The sequence below is a fragment of the Temnothorax nylanderi genome, unplaced genomic scaffold (assembly GCF_030848795.1).
Source record: "Temnothorax nylanderi isolate EJ_2023f unplaced genomic scaffold, tnyl_v1.0 TNYL_tig0073_pilon, whole genome shotgun sequence".
Taxonomy (NCBI): Eukaryota; Metazoa; Arthropoda; class Insecta; order Hymenoptera; family Formicidae; genus Temnothorax; species Temnothorax nylanderi.
In genome coordinates, this window is record NW_027249135.1 from 211,351 (window position 1) to 229,355 (window position 18,005).

Below are 18,005 nucleotides of genomic sequence, written 5' to 3' on the forward strand. Positions count from 1 at the left end.
ATGAACAATCGGGCAATATCACCGTGCAAAAAAAGCACGTTGTTGATGCGGCGATTGCAACTGCAGTCGCGCTCTAATGTATCAAGGTTACAATGGAAACCGTCGCGCGAAAAGAGAAACCGTTCTGTACGATATTCGCGAAGCGGCAAAAAAATTCACGTGGCTTTTCCGAACAATACCGTCGATTTCTTCAATTTGTTGCCAAATCCGTGGCGCAGTTTAGCCTTCGCGTTCTTCCGAGATCGCGCAAACTGGTGCATTCATGTTTTGACGATCGACACGTTGCATTGCTCAGCAATGTGTCAAGGCGCAACACGATAATTTACGCATGTGAAATCCGCGATTTTTGCCGATCGAACGATGAACAAAGAGTGCGTAATCGCGGAACGACATAATTCTTGCAATTCGGCAAAGAGACAAAAGTACGCCGGACACATCCCGTACTTTCCCGTATTATCGTTGACCTCGCGCTCTAACCGGCTTAATTGTTCTTGCGCAATCGACATTCCGTAATGACGATATAATTCCACGATTACGCACGACGAGGACTCGTTACGGAATTTACGAGCGGGTTGATTTATTACGTGAGCCGACTTGGAGCGCGAATTCGAGTTGTTCCGCCACTCGTCTCTCGCCGTGATTTTTACCGACGAATTTCGCTCCGTATTCCGGCGCCGGGATTAATCGCTCGTCGTTTGCCACGGCGCGGGCGCGGCGGCCGATCGTACTTTTTAATTGGTCAATCGGGCCAGATAGAATCACAGGTCTGTCATCACTTCCTTTTGTGATAAGCGACTATTCGAACTTCCACTCAAACAAGCGTTTCTCTCCGAGTCGGACGGATATTGAGAGACAAGTCACAACGAATCTCGTATTAAAGTCCTTGCTGCTAGATGATGATACACTCGAATAGGGTAATTTAAAAGTAATAAAAGATATTTGATGATGCGCATGTACATATGTAGAATGAGATTAACAAACACACATCTCGTGTGTTTGTTACAATCCTTTGAATGCAGAACCGCAAACTTGTATATGCTCGAGCTACGAGGCTCGAAGTTATGACTCACCAGTAATATCACCGATAATATGCGCTCGGTCTGCATGATAGTACATGCTATTATGTGCTATCAAAACACGATTGTACTCGTCACAAGTCGTATTTACACGCTTATAGACGTTAGAAGGATTTTTTGGAGAGCCTTTGAATACGTTAGACAGTTTAATATCATAGCAATCGCGTTAGGAGCGTATCAGACGCCGATGACTCTTAAATTCAAAGTATATAATTTAAGAAGTTCAAGAAGTCGTGGCGAATTGCGATTACAGGTACTTTTCTAATGGCGAATAGCTATCACAATGACGTCGTCGATTTTAACGCGCCTCTGCCTACACGCATTTGCGTGCCGTGCACTTTCTCGCTAGCTCTCGCATGCTGCATGCGTCCGTGAACCTTCCCGCAGTAACATCTCGTAAACCCAATTGCGTCTCGCGCGGCTTTATTGACCCATTAGCTATTTACGACTCGTTTTCTAAACATTCCTAGGAGCGGACGTTTAACGCAATCAGCTGACGCATCTCTCAAATCGAAAACCGTTTTCTCCACGCGCGTGTACAGCCGAGAGAGAGAGAGAGAGAGAGAGAACGAGAGAACCGCGGATCGCGTCTGCTTGAAGCGACCGCCGCGCGGTGATTGGTCTCGCGAGACAGATTGACGGCACCGTTTCCGAGATTTTTCTACAGGCTGCAGCTATGCCTATTGTGCTGAAGATAGCTCGCGAGACTCTGGGAAGCGTACGCATCTGCCGGAAAATACATATGTACGTGCGAGAGACGCGGTAAAAGCGGGTTACTATTATCAGCGGAAATATATCCTACGACGTCCTACATTTTCCGGTATACCCGGTGTTTCAGAATCAGTTTGTTAACACAGCTGAAAAGTAAATTTGTGTTAGAGCTAATTTGCTAAGCCTTTCCATTTTCAATGATAGATGATCGCGTGATTCTCGAGGCCCCAATAGTAACGATTGTTAGCCTGATGTATTTCCGTATTTGTAATTAAAAGATAATTAAAAGATTACGCAGTTCTTGGCTCTGAGTGTGCACCTTCGTTGCGTCTGACCGGATGCACAAATGTTAATTGGAACAAAAGTAGTTTATTTAAATCGTGGCTGAAAACCTGATTCTGTCTGCTCGATCAAAGGAAGAGGCAAAAATTAACGTCCCCGGCAGCCTGATGGAGAAATAGGGTCCAGTCTTGCTTTCAAGCCGCAGAGGAACATCGGGCATCCTCGTGACCAAGTTCAGGGCTAACAAGATCCCGTCTCGCCTCTCTCGCTCGTCCGAGAGGCCCATCTTTCCTTTGCGTAAGAGACGCCTCTTGCAGCCTCTTCGCTGTCGGCTCTCCCACCATTTTCTCGCAGGCTCGACCGGTCACCCTTTACTTCACTGCGTTTTATTTTCAGCGATCCAGTCCGGCCGCTATTCATTTATCCTTGTTTTAATCCTTCGCAATTCTGAACTCACTCTTTAGTGTTCGCTTCTTTTTCCTTCTTGCATTATCTACCATTTCTGTTTTTGAATAATGCAGACATTTTTGGATCGTAAATACACGAACATAAACTGTGAAATCGTGTTTAATTTCCTTGAACAATTTTATGTTCAACAAACACCATAAATAAAGTTCATAAAGTTTTGATAAAATTTTATTTCGTAGATTAGATAATGTTTATGGTATCCTAACCACGATTTTTGTGGTATAAATTTGAGGTATCATGACAATACTCACATTAAAAATTTCAAATTAAGTTGCAACGATGAAGTTAGTATACGTATTCTTATTAGTTGCTGTTGTTGCAGTTACTATGAGCCCTGGCATCATGGCTGAATCATCTGCTGATGAATTTGGAAAAGCTAAGGTATAAAAACGTTGCTTATAAAAAGACTGCTAAAAACTATTCAAGTATCTTTTAATATTTAATATTTAATATTGTATTTATTTCATATCTATATTTTATATTTTACTATATCTATTTATTTATATTTGTACGCATGCTTGTTTTCAACAATTAATAATTAATAGTTGTTTAATAAGAATTTCGGATAATTTTTTAAATCACAAAAAGCATATAAATATATTATTTGCAATGCTATACCTACTTGTTAAAATTGTGTATATAATGAGCACGTGTATCACTTTAAGAGTATAATTTGCAATAAATGAGTAACGTGTTAAAAAAGAGCAAATTTTTTATTAACATCTATACAAAAATATAAATTCTTATAAGAAAATGTTATTGCAAATCACACTATATAATAAATATCTTTTTTTACGTCGCAAAATGTAAAATCATACAAGCTGGAAATTAAATTTTGGTTATTTTCTTATATTTCAGAAAATCGGCATCTTTGATCAAATAGATAAGGGATGGGCTTGGTTGATGAAGCAGATGGGCTAAATACACTATAATCGAATAATATCTACGGCATAAAAAATGCAGCAGGTATTATTTAATATTTCAATTAATAAACATTCTGTAATAATGCTTTGTTGTATAAATTGCTAAGAAGAGTAGCATTTAAACTTCAGGTCAATACTTCTTATGTGTTGCAACGATGAATGCATAGTCTTGTTACAGTTGTTAGCTTTTTGCAGTTACATGAGTGTCAGTACCACGCTTGAATCCAAAAGCACCACATTGTGGGCGGATCAAGAGTGGGGACGGCTAATGTATAAAAGCTTTGTTTATAATAAGATTGCTTACCCAAGTATCTTTAATATTACAAATTTGACATTGTATTTATTTCATATTTATAGTTGAGGGGAGACCAGGGACAAAAGTAACACGGGATGAATGTAACAAACACGATTATTAAACACTTATCATTCTTGTACGTATTTGTCTGACAAATTCGTATTGACGTATTTTTGACAAATTCGTAAGGAATGATAAGGGTTTAATAATCGCGTTTGTTACATTCATCCCGTGTTACTTTTGTCCCTGGTCTCCCCTACTTATATTTCAAATCACACTATGTAATTAATATCTTTCTTCACGTCAAGATGTGAAATTATACAAAACTAGAAATTAAAGTTTGCTTATTTTCTTATATTTCAGAAAATCGGCATTTTTTCCATGAAATATCCAAGGCATTCAATTGGGCGCTAAATAAACTTTTTTAAGTTAAGTGTATTGTAATTAAATAATAGCACAATAAATTTCACGAGTTTTTCAACTAGTAAATATTCTGTAATATTATTTTCTGTTATAAAAAATTATATGAAACAATTTTCAAAAATATTAAAAAATTATATAAAATATAATTATATTTTATTGTTAACCTTAATAAAAAGTTGACCTTAATGAAGCTAGTGGAAGAGTAGCAAATTACGATTCTTTCATTGGTATATTATCAAAGTTCTACACATTCAAAGACTTGTACTGGCTCAGGATTCCTCGGAGAACATATGTTCCTAATCGAAAGTTGTTCTATTTTGGCCCCTCTATACTCTCCTTAAGTTTGGCAGTAATCTTTTAAATCACCCTGTATATAAAAATATGTCATGTATGAATAAATATATTACAAGTAAATGCTATGGAAGTACATTCTGTAATTAATACGAATTCCTTATTATTTCCTTATAAAACACTATCTTGACATTTTGACAATATTCTTAATTAAGTATTTAAACATAAATAAAGTTATACATACATATTATATATATATATATATATATATATAATATGTATGTATAACTTTATTTATGTTTAAATACTTATATATATAAAAGTTATATTTTTATTTCTAATATAATTTGAATTTTTATTGAATGTTATACGATGTGTTTTACTTTTCACTAAAATACGTGCGCGATTTTATCTGATGTAATAAAATCAGAATCTTTTATATTAGATTATAAAAATATTCTTAGTGCAAGCAAAATATTTTTAGAGTGCATTAAAAGTACAATAAACGTCGTAGACATACAACGATAGGCATTTATCTTCTTCGCGATTTCTTTAATATTTTTAGACGGAAAATATAATAGATAGAAAATTACACTTATAGACGGAAAGTTTGACAAAGTGGACGATTATTGTTGAAACTTGTAATCGAGTAATTTATTATTTATTATGTTTTATATTTTTTAACATTAAATTAAAATATGTAAGAACGCTGATAATAAGAAATAATACAATCGTGTTATTTCGTATACAATCGTATTATTTTATTGTATTTCGGATTAAACTATAATAAAAATCGGCTTTTCAAATAATAAATTTCTTCACCATTGTAAGGAATAAGATTAATTTTCATAACTGTAATAAAATGTATCGTGTTTTATATGGTAATTGAAAGACAGATATCAATAAAGTTTTGAAACAGTATAAGAACAAAAAATGAACATTCGGAATAAATGTTTTTTTTATTTGCTTTTTATTTATTTTAGTCACTGCATTTTTGATATTTAAATTAATGTGCTAGCAGAAATAATTACAGTTAATTCGTTCTTAATATTTATTTGTATGAATTAATGCTATTGCAGTATAGAGAGATGGCAAAGATTGCATAAATCTATAGATTAAAACTCAGATTTCGAGCTAGAAATTTAATGTCAAATTGAGAACAGCGCGATTTAGTAGATCTTATACCCATATGTGCATCTTATTCATTATATCATTTAATTTCACCAAGATTGTATTCCGACCTAAACCTATGTTATGTTTAAATTTATGTAATTTTCTATTAATATCTGTGGTGACTACTATTTAAATTTTTTCAGCGAATTGGAGGACAATTTTTCTTCGCACAAATACTAAGTAAGAAGTTATTATTTACTACACATTTTAATATCGCATATATTCTTGCTACCTTGTATTAAGAAATGTTTTCATGGATATTATTAAATAACTGGACTTAAATAATTAAGATTAATTTAATTTGCTGCTGCGTTTATTTAATTCACAAACATTTAATTAATTTATTTTGTGTCTGTCGATAATGTATCAAATATTAACGAGATTAATACTCTCAAGATTTCCATATTATTTCCATATTATTTTATCCGTCTACAATTTTCCCTTTATTTTATCCAGTGCCTCCTGGGCCCATTGGTTTAGTTCATCCTGAAATACACAATATATTTTCCTTAGTAAACGTGACAATATGATAATAGTGCTTAAACTTTAAGATGACAGAAATCATTTGTGACGCTATTATTGTTTGAAAATGTTATATTACACTAAATATAAAAATTTAGATTTCTTCCCTTCATGTTTTGCTAACTTGCCATGCATAACTTCAAAAATATAACACAAGATTTAAAAATTTAAAAGAATAAAAATATCATGAAATATATCGAGCATCGTGAAATGCATGATAGTTTAAAGGATATGTGGCAATAAAAATAATTATCACATCTTTTATTCTGTGTCACATATTTTTGATAAATATCACTTGAAAGTAAAACTAACAAAACATTTTAAATATTATATTTATGTGTAAAAATATAAATAATGCATGCTTTTACAAATTGTTTTAATTTTGTTGTAAATTTGTACTGTCACTAATAATAAAAAACAAGTCATAAACTAATACATAAAGAATTTCGTTCCGTGTAAAAAGATTTGCTTGCATACCTTTGTAGAAAATATATGACTGACAGGTAAAAATGTAACAGGTTAAAATGACCAAAATAAATTCATATGCGATATTCTACATATGCGAAATTATATCATCTTATTTTAATTATTATTTAGAGTAATATTAAAAGAATTTATCGTACCATAGACATCGCAGGTTCAGCTCTAGCCCAAGGTTCTGCATTAATAGCCGGGATATTAACTGCGACCAAGATCGCAATTAAAGCGAATAATAAAATTACAGCTTTCATGTTCGCTTTCTCGTTGTAATAAAAAATAAAATGTATTACGTCTCGCTACGTATATTTTGCGACTGACATACTTGATTTCGTGGTCTAACTAATTTATAGAGAAACTTGTATCTATACATTGGCGATAAAAGTATATCAAGAACATAAAATAGAAAACATACACTTTTTATTTTTTCAGTTTACGACGAAATTTATCAAGCATCGTGAGATGCGTGATAGTTTGAAAAATATGCGACCACATAAAGATGATCATCACAATTTTTATTACTACAGAGTACCTACACCAGTAAAGAGATTTGCAATTACTGCGTATCGAACATGTGTCAAACTACAAAATAAACATATTTTTAATTTATAATAAACCTGAATGTCGATATTTAAAAATTGCTTATAAATTTCATGTATGCATTTTATAATATCGTTCTGTTTCTATTCAAAATTATCTTTTAATCTGGATTTCAGAAATAGAAATCCATAATCATTGTGTTACAGAAATAATGTCTTTTTGCCACATTTCGTTTGCATTTATATTATACAATTGTTTGTTACAGATTTAAATATTCTTTTCAAATATATATATTTTTTATTTATATTTGCATATAAATATATATATATATATATATATATATATATATATATATATATATGAAAGATATATATATATATTTTTTTAATTCTTCTATTTTTTTCTAAAGATTTGCTATATTATTTCTCTAATTTATATATTATTTTAATAATTTATTAATCTACAGAATGATATTTATTGTAATATCTGTATGTATAATAGGATTGCTTTACCTTTCCAAAGCAACATTTTTTGCATTAAAAGATAATTTTTCTTTAACAAAATCATTTAAGTTTCAACGCGAAATATTTATTTTACTTTGTTGCATGTAAAATTGTCTATGGAGTAGATGAGATGGTTGATCAACAAGAAATTAATTTAATTTGCTGCTGTATTTATTTGGAATTAACAGGTTTATTTTTACAAACATAACGCCAATAATGTATTACAATGACATTAGTGAAATCTCATTGTTTTTTTAGATTTTTTATTAAACAAATGTTTTTCTACTTTGTGCTTAACATAATCTACTGGTGATAAGATCCAGTTTTTCATATTCACCTTGAGTTTTTCCTACAATATAAACATAGATTTCTTAATAAATTTATTAATTGACTTATTGATATGTAAATTGTAGATTAATATAAAAATAATATCAAAAGAGTTTTAAAGAATTATGTCATGTTACAAATCTGACTTTCTTTTTATAATTTTTAAAATATATTACAAAAGAAGGAATTTACAAGATTAAACATGACTCGATGATAAAGCTGTGTTAAAAACACATTAAGTATCATATTTTTGTGTAAAGATATAAACAAATCTTGGCAATTGTATGTTCAATTTATAAATTATTTTAATTATTTATTTTTCCCAACAATGGGCAATAAACGATGCATATTGATTAAGTCATAAATTTACAAAGTATAAAAAAACTTGTTTGCTTACCTTTACACTGTGAAATATAGACAACTATATAAATGAGTAATAAACAATATTTTTAAGATATGTAGTCAAATCAGTTCAAGTTAAAGAGGTTAGAATACTGTACCTTAAATTTTATTTAGCAAAAACTTCCCAGGTAGGAGAATAACGCCTAAAGACGTCATTTGACGTATTCTCCTACAAGGGATCCTTAGCTACGGGCGCAGGTTCTTCAAAATCTTCGTCAGAAGGCTCAGCAAAAGCCTCGGCAAAAGCCTCGGCCAAAGGCTCGGCAAAACCATGAGCAAAAGCTTCGGCAAAAGGTTCAGCCTTAGACTCGGCATTAGCATTAGCAAAAGCATTAGATTCTGGAGAAGCTTCCGCAGCAGGATTGGCCATAGTCGGGATGATAATTGCGACAAGGAGCGCAAGTCCGAATAAGAAAATTACAATCTTCATTTCATCGATTGAAATTACTGCGTTATATTACGTAACGTTTAGTGTCTTCCCATAGCTGACTGACAATTTATACAAAAAATTGTGCTCTGCTATCGAAATACTAAAATATATCGAAAATATAAAATGATAATGTACTTTAATGACTCATTGTCAGTATTTTTCTTAAAATCGCGCTTCGTAATATCCTCATGATGTCAATATCTTCAAACGATTATTTTTATAGATGAATGTGTTTAGAAACATGTTAAAAATATTAATGTATTTTAGAAAGAGAATTACATAAAAATTTAATATAATTTATTAATGAATATTACAAAAAAATCATTTGAATAATTAAAAAATATGTTTTTAACTATGTCGTAGAGAGAATCTATCAAAGTTTTATTTCTACAGCTAAATATCGATATAAAAGTATCGATTATATGGATTATTACGCTTTATATGCGTATTGATAATGGAAGTATGCAAGATTATTTTATAGCGATTCTAACTTTGCTGCGTCAGAAGAAAAATGTTTTAAAAATTTTATATGCACGTCGTGCAGCACGTTTCATGATTTAATATTATCATTTTGTTGACAAAATGTAGCGATATAGAAATCGTGACCTAATAAAATGAAACAGCACGAACAGGTCCGAACGGTTCGAATCTCCAGATAAATCTGACAAGCGATAATAAATCAATAAATCCATATGTCCCGTTGTCAAGGGACGCGCTTCGGCTTGAAGCTACTCGTGAGCGAAGTTCAGCACGCAACGGGTGTCCCAGCACGGGCGCAACAATATATATATATGAAAGATATATATATATATATTTTTTTTTTTAATTCTTCTATTTTTTTCTAAAGATTTGCTATATTATTTCTCTAATTTATATATTATTTTAATAATTTATTAATTTACAGAATGACATTTATTGTAATATCTGTATGTATAATAGGATTGCTTTACCTTTCCAAAGCAACATTTTTTGCATTGAAAGATAATTTTTCTTTAACAAAATCATTTAAGTTTCAACGCGAAATATTTATTTTACTTTGTTGCATGTAAAATTGTCTATGGAGTAGGTGAGATGGTTGATCAACAAGAAATTAATTTAATTTGCTGCTGTATTTATTTGGAATTAACACGTTTATTTTTACAAACATAACGCCAATAATGTATTACAATGACATTAGTAAAATCTCATTGTTTTTTTTTTAGATTTTTTATTAAACAAATGTTTTTCCACTTTGTGCTTAACATAATCTACTGGTGATAAGACCCAGTTTTTCGTATTCACCTTGAGTTTTTCCTACAATATAAACATAGATTTCTTAATAAATTTATTAATTGACTTATTGATAAGTAAATTGTAGATTAATATAAAAATAATATCAAAAGAGTTTTAAAGAATTATGTCATGTTACAAATCTGACTTTCTTTTGTTATAATTTTTCAAATATATTACAAAATAAGGAATTTACAAGATTAAACATGACTCAATGATAAAGCTGCGTTAAAAACACATTAATTGTTATATTTTTGTGTAAAGATATAAACAAATCTTGGCAATTGTATATTCAATTTGTAAATTATTTTAATTATTTATTTTTCCCAACAATGGGCAATAAACGATGAATATTGATTAAGTCATAAATTTATAAAGTATAAAAAATTTATTTGCTTATCTTTACACTGTGAAATATAGACAACTATATAAATGAGTAATAAACAATATTTTTAAGATATGTAATTAAATCAGTTCAAGTTAAAGGGGTTAGAATACTGTACCTTAAATCTTATTTAGGGCACTACGAAAAGCTTCAGTAGCTGCTGCCGCAGCTTCGGCAAAAGCTTCGGCAAAAGGCTCAGCAAGACCATGAGCTAAAGCATTAGATTCTGGAGAAGCTTTCGCAGCTGGATCGGCCATAGGTTCTCCATTAGTCGGGATGATAATTGCGACAAGGAGCGCAAGTCCGTATAAGAAAATTACAGTCTTCATTTCTTTGCTTGAAATTACTGCGTTATATTACGTAACGTTTAGTGTCTTCCCATAGCTGACTGACAATTTATACAAAAAATTGTGCTCTGCTATCGACATAATAAAATATATCGAAAATATAAAATGGTAATGTGCTTTGACTCATTGTAAGTATTTTTATTAAAATCGCGCTTCGTAATATCCTCATGACATCAATATCTTCAAACGATTATTTTTATAGATGAATGTGTTTAGAAACATGTTAAAAATATTAATGTATTTTAGAAAGAAAATTACCTAAAAATTTAATATAATTTATTAATGAATATTACAAAAAAATCATTTGAATAATTAAAAAATATGTTTGTAACTATGTCGTAGAGAGAATAATCTATCAAAATTTTATTTCTACTGCTAAATATCGATATAAAAGTATCGATTATATGGATTTTTACGCTTTATATGCGCATTGATATGGAAGTATGCAAGATTATTTTATAGCGATTTTAACTTTGTTGCGTCAGAAGAAAAATGTTTAAAAAATTTTATATGCACGTCGTGCAGCACGTTTCATGATTTAATATTATCATTTTGTTGACAAGCGATATAGAAATCGTGACCTAATAAAATGAAACAGCACGAAAAATATTACTCGCATCGACAGAATTATTAGAAATACTGTCGGTATCTTCTACTAAAGTTTTTATTGTCTATCTTTTTACAATTGTTGTTGCCCAAATGATAAACATAACTGATATCAAAGAAACTACGTCTAACATTATTAAATTCAGAGTACTGAAGTTATTCCGATGTTATCTACCAACACATTATTAATTACTTTGTTAACAATTTTTATCAATTTTATAAAAATAAAAGAATTTGACACGCTTACACTTTCAATTTAAATGTTTGTTTTTAATTTTTTTTTAATAATTTCAGTTACGTCGAAAATTCTAAAATTGTAATTTTTTTATGCTTTTCTTAAAATTATTTCAGAATTAAAATTTTTCTTATTTTCTTTTAGCTCTAAGAGCAAAAAGAAAAGGAAGACAAGCTCTAAGCAAAATTAGGCGCACGTATTTCAATGAAAAGTAAAACACATCGTATAACATTTTATTATTCAGATAGTAGATAAATCAAATAAAATAAACAAGAATAAAAGCGAAGACTTATAAAATCAAATTATAAAATCAAAAGCGCACTGTAATATAACAAATACAAATACAATTCTTCCATTTAACAAATAAAATACAATTCTTCCAATATAACAAATAAAATACAATAATTCTTCCGGTGTACTACTTAGCTGCAGTAACGTATTGTTATAAAAAAGGAATTTTGTTTGCATGCCATTATCGTTGAGTTGCAAATGTCGAGACTTTTGCGAATTTTCTGAACAGAAAACCGTAGAGATGAAAGATAAGTGAGTAAATTAAATATTTACGAATGCAAAATTTGCATATTTTGCATTAGTCATTTATAACCCTCTTCACCTATCCGCATTTTTTCATGTTATTTTATTTATCATTAAAATATCATATCAAAGATAAGTTTTATTATGTACATACATATTTATTTATTATTTGTTCGTTCTTTGACGTTTTATTAATTTTACGCTTGCTCATGCAATTTTATATTTCAAGCGGTATATCGGTAATAATAAAATGAGTCACGAGAGTTATCACGTCGTATGAATAATATTTGTACAAAAAACGTTGTATGCTGTACATAAAAATTCGTGCAGCACGTATATCAGTTTTTCCAACTGAGAACGACGGAACAATTGGCGTAAGAATCTTATTATGAAACTCAGCAACTTATTTAAATTTGTCATAACTATTTGGCTGTTAGTATATGACGATCACAAAATCCACACCGGATAAATTTGATCCAGATTTTACCGTGTAAGTTGTTAATTTAAGTAATTTTATCATAATTTTATTATAATTATATAATAATGATATATTAATAATCAATTTTATAAAAATCAAAACTTAATTTTTCTTTTGTCATTTCGTTCGCTTGAGATATTTCACGCCTAGATTTGTATACGATCATCGTAATATAAAACTATCTGTCGCAAAACAATCAATGAAAGAATATTGACGTATAATACCGTATTATCTGTTATTTGCTTTTGCCAACACAATACTTGCAATAAAGTATTGTTCTTTTAAAATTATTTATTGTTGCGCTAATTTTTAAAAAATTCTCTAAAGTGTGACAACTATATTATATCAATTCACTTTAAAATATTCTATACATTATCTATACGGCATCTGTAATACGTTATTAAATGACAATTTTATCAAATAATAATAATTTATGAGAATCATGAGTATCTTATAAATCAATATTGTTTCTAATAATACGAAAACTACCAAGCGATACTACCAACGATAAATACTATATCTGTCTGTAGACGCCATAAACTCCATTACTATACAATTATGCCATGCTAAGTGAAGCTTTAATATGTATAGGATCGCGCAGAGCGCATTTAGTTACACGCAATTAGTATGACTCTTTGGCGCAAGCGTTCTTTTACAGATTTTAGTAAAAGAAAAACGATATTTTAATCTCTATTTATTTACGTATCGCGTTCTCTACCGTATTTGCCCACTGTACGTATTGCAAACTTATATTCTGCAAACATGTGTATTATCACGATGCACGATCCCGTTTTACTCATTGTCGGAGAATTAACGCCGCAGGTATACCGCTCGTTTAGATGCACCATGTATTCAGCTGTATCGCTGAAACTTTTAAATGTTAATGGCATCTTCCCCTTCGGCTACGGCAAATAATGCACCGATGGAAATAATGCTCAAATTTGCCCTTTTCATTGACTTATACAATAAAGCAATGTACAGTTCTGCATTGGAAAGAAATTTTATTTTATGCGTCGTAAAATCGCGTCTGGTACCACGCTATCATCGTCAAACCATAAATTATGGCGTGTCCGTCGTGCATTAGTGATAAATGATAATTATATCTTTGTAGTGATCCTATAGTTCTATAGACCTTCGCCCGGCCCACGTATGCCAGAGTCATAAATGATTTCAGCGAGCTTTGCTCACCGATCTCATCTCGTTGTGATTATGCGTCTACAAATCACCTTATGTGACAACAATGCTAATATTAGAATTATTAGCGACTATTTAAGTGAATTGAAAAATAAAATTCCGTACGGCAAAGCATAATTTAAAGATATATAGTGCACAATATCGAACGTATTGCATTACAAATATTGCTGATATCAATTATGTTATTATATTGTGAGATAATTCTACAAATTCTACAAATCGGTCAAAGCATTAATTTTAAGGTTTTATTAATCTTATTAGCTTTATTGGTTCATTTATAATGGAAATAAAATATTCTTGTTCATACAGGAAATTTGTAGAAGAAAATCGCAGAAAACGTTAATCAAATACAATAAAGTCTTATCTTCAACTTCCTGGATGATAAGCTATTTTTTACTAATTTTTTTAATGAACAATGAACTTTATTAGATTGACAATCAACGTTTAATCAATAAATTTTGCTTTAGTAGAAAAATAAATAATAAAGAATTACGTAAGTATAATTTCTCCTTGTATCAATAACTATAAGTCATTGCAAATCTTATTTTATCTGATCTTGTATTAACACATCACAGGAAATTTCTTAAAACTCTTTAAGGTAGCAGATAATGATAAACTATCATAGAAGAGAATTAATTTGATCTTTATCTTGCAAATAAATAATAAATCACAGTTGTCCGTGAAATCTTTCGCACATACAAATATACAATTACACATGCATCTAACAATTTAAAAAACTTTTATTATATATATAGCGTGTATATTTTATATATAATTTGTATACATAAATTTATGTATAATTAATTGTAATATATTATAATTTATCGATTTCTTTTTTCTTTTAACTTTTGCTCATTGTACATTGCCCGTCAACGATTCCATTCCTGAAGTAAGGGGGGAAGAGCCTAGAGACGCTATTGGTTACTTCTATTAAAGTCACTAGAACTTCTGTGTTCCTTCCTTACCTCAGGAAAGAAATCGTTGACGCGAAATGTGGATTCCTGTATTATATGAAATATTATAAGAACGAAAATTGTATATATATGGACGCCCGAAAATACAGGCCATCAATGATAAAATTGATATGGAAATTGCTCGAATTAGCGTAGTAACAGGAGGAGGATTTGAAGTTTCCGCGGAACGTGATACGCTTGAAATGTTTACACGGAACGACGATGCTGCGGACGGTTAATATTAATTTAACGGATCACGTTGTGGGAAACATTCGCGAGAAGATCATGGGATTAGTTCACAACTAGTTTGGAACTGGTCGCTCTATCTCCTGCAGCGTTCGTCCGCTCCGTGGATTAACGAAACACAGAAAAATGAAGTTCTTTCCTTTCTATTCAACGAAAGCGCCTTTTTCTATTGCGATGCGACTATTTCGGAACGAAATCAGAAAATCTTATGAAGTTGATAAATTTCTGTTTAAAATTACAACTCTTACTTAAATTAACCCTTTCATTCCTACTGTAATAATATGATTACGTATTATAAATTGTGAAATAAAATATTATTTCACAATTGGTCTATATTTTTTCATTTCACACAGAGTGTATTGCCTTTTTTCAAATAATTTTTTCATATACAAGTTTGTGTTAGAAAACACGTAAGAGTTCTATTGAGAATTACATCGACACATTGTCAGTAATCGTATACACGTTTTGCGACAGATAAATTTGCCGTCAGACCCTCGTATGATCTTTAGATTTGCTATAAATTTATTTTCGCATGACTCGCACCCATGGAACATCGAGGTGTCGATGCTCGAGAGACACGATACGCCTAGATGTCGATTTGATCCAGGCGTCCTCGTTTCGCCGGAGTTCTATCCTGACAACTTGGTAAGTGGCGTACAACTGGCATATAGCTTTACGTCATCCCTCATGCCCCCCCCCCCCTATTCCCCAGAATGTATCTGCACACCCACGTATTCTCCGCGCCTTCTTTTCTTTACATTCTGCGCGCATCTTTGCGTATCGCAAAGGGCAGAAACTCGCGAGGAAGGTAAGTCGCGAATCTCACGAATGCGACTGTGAATTCAGAGTCGTTGCGACGATAAAGCTCTATCAAATGAATAAATTCAATAAAGTTGAAAATAATTGATTCCACTATAGACAAACTATAAAATTTAATTCAAGACCGATACGAGTCTAAAGCGTGTATGTACGCGCAATGGTACGCGCCTTCGATCTTTTCCCTACATGCGTTTCTAACGATTTGCCATTTGACAAGAACATCACTTCTCAGTTGATGTTTCGAAACCGACGAAGGTTTTATTTCTGGTGATTATCGCACGGACGGATATTGTGAGAGATTCACTTTCGAGGAATTGATAAGAAAGTTTGCCTTCAAGGGCTATCTTAACTTTCAATAAATCGTTCCGCGATATTGTAAACGGATGTTCGCGCTAACTATGATAAGGAAGTTGCGGTAGGATTAAGTACATTAATGCACCGCGGCAATATATAATGTAAAAAAATAACGTCCGGGTATACGTCAATTAGCTCTAGTGTATTGAAAATGCCCCACGCTTTCGCCGCATAAATCTAAACGGCTTTGATCTATCGGAAGAAAGTAATAATTAGCGAAACACGGAAACCAGCCGGGATCCCTCGTAAATGCCGGAACATTTTCTTGACGCGTTGCCGCGTCATTAGTGTCGTAAACTTGCTCGTCATATCAACTGCATTTCTCATCATTGCGGAACATATGGACGATACTCGATGGCTGTACAAATCCAGCTCTTATTGATATCAGCGAGATATTCTTATCTCGCTGATGAAATTTTATGCAGTAGGTACCCATGTTTTATGTGAGCACATATTGACGCTCGATTGACATTAATTCCGCGAGAATTTGCAGAACAACTAAAAGGAAAATAAAATAAAAAATGTATTGCTACCTAGGTTTATTAATAGAAAGATTGCAGTTATAAGTTTGGTATATGAAAAGTTATTGAGCATTGCTTATACACACATTGGATCTTTAATTTCATACTTTTTCTACGAAAGAGTCAATTCTGAATAAATCGAAATTTCCATATGTAACATTTTTTATGAAGCTACTCGTTTATGTTTCAAGGAAGTATCGATCACAATGCAGTGAAAGAAGAAAGAGCGGAGGCGAGAGGAGAGAAAGAAATTACCGCGTTCCGCGTTCTAGTGCCTGATCAAAAAGAGCCGATTTAGCACGGCGGGGCAAAATTTGAAGAAAACACGAAGCGGAACGCGTTGACGCCGAGCAACCGGAGGCAAGGATGCGCAAGCATCCGTGAGCATCATTGTTATTCCACGGCTTAAGCGTGGGAAGCGAATACCTTCACGCTCTAGTGAATACCCACAGAGTTCTCCCCTTTCACGGACATAATCGCTCCCTGGTTTTACCATGCCTCGTATAACGTTCGAAGTAACTTCGAAATAATTATCTCTGGGACACTCGAATCTGCACACCAAAAATATCTGAAATCCAAAATGTTGGTGTTGCCAAAATGTTGGATTATATTAATTACGAAAAAAAATGATATAAACCAATGATTATTATCTTATTGATAAGTGCATTCTGGAGAAAAGACTAGATATTCGGACAATCATATAACATGAATTAAACTTGTACGCTGCTCAAACTATGCGAAATATATGCATCGTGTTTCGGGAGAATAACGTTAATGAGCGCACAGTCCAAAAATGGTTCAGCGAATTTCGTACCGGAGTCGAGGCGATACTTCAGGCTATTCAACGGGACATCGTCTAGTTTCTCGAAAGTAAAAACCGGGACATTTAGAAACAAAGCATTTATGGTTAAAAAAACTTTGGAAACAGTATATTAATTCAAACGGAAAACGCTTTGAATACCTACATTATATTCATACATTAAAAATAAAGGACTATTTGGTTTTAAAATCTGACATTTTTGCATTAATTCAATTCTACATCGTACCACGTTAATGATGATGTAATTTTTCATGTTTAGAGCCGCAAGAATATCTTGTGTGAGGATATATATATCTAATGGAAAATTATTTCCTTGTAATAAATTTTTACGATTTTACAGAGTATTTTTACTTTGTGTAAAAAAAAGATTAATATCTCGAAAGATGATACTCTATCGGTTG

At 31.7% G+C, this 18,005-nt stretch overlaps 4 long non-coding RNA genes across 4 annotated transcripts; 1 reads left to right on the forward strand and 3 right to left on the reverse strand.

Annotated features, from left to right (window-relative positions):
* Window positions 1-2,796: 2,796 nt before the first annotated feature.
* LOC139774034 (uncharacterized) lies at window positions 2,797-4,324 on the forward strand. The gene is made up of 3 exons (XR_011718493.1): window positions 2,797-2,918; window positions 3,396-3,503; window positions 4,119-4,324. It is a non-coding gene; the product is annotated as an uncharacterized lncRNA (long non-coding RNA).
* Window positions 4,325-5,927: 1,603 nt separating this feature from the next.
* On the reverse strand, window positions 5,928-7,284 carry LOC139774055 (uncharacterized). Its single transcript, XR_011718508.1, has 2 exons — window positions 6,788-7,284; window positions 5,928-6,128 (listed from the first exon to the last, which is right to left on the reverse strand). It is a non-coding gene; the product is annotated as an uncharacterized lncRNA (long non-coding RNA).
* A 553-nt stretch (window positions 7,285-7,837) lies between these two features.
* On the reverse strand, window positions 7,838-8,929 carry LOC139774035 (uncharacterized). Its single transcript, XR_011718494.1, has 2 exons — window positions 8,512-8,929; window positions 7,838-8,033 (listed from the first exon to the last, which is right to left on the reverse strand). It is a non-coding gene; the product is annotated as an uncharacterized lncRNA (long non-coding RNA).
* A 1,008-nt stretch (window positions 8,930-9,937) lies between these two features.
* Window positions 9,938-10,979, reverse strand: LOC139774033 (uncharacterized). The gene is made up of 2 exons (XR_011718492.1): window positions 10,616-10,979; window positions 9,938-10,136 (listed from the first exon to the last, which is right to left on the reverse strand). It is a non-coding gene; the product is annotated as an uncharacterized lncRNA (long non-coding RNA).
* Between the last annotated feature and the right edge of the window lie 7,026 nt (window positions 10,980-18,005).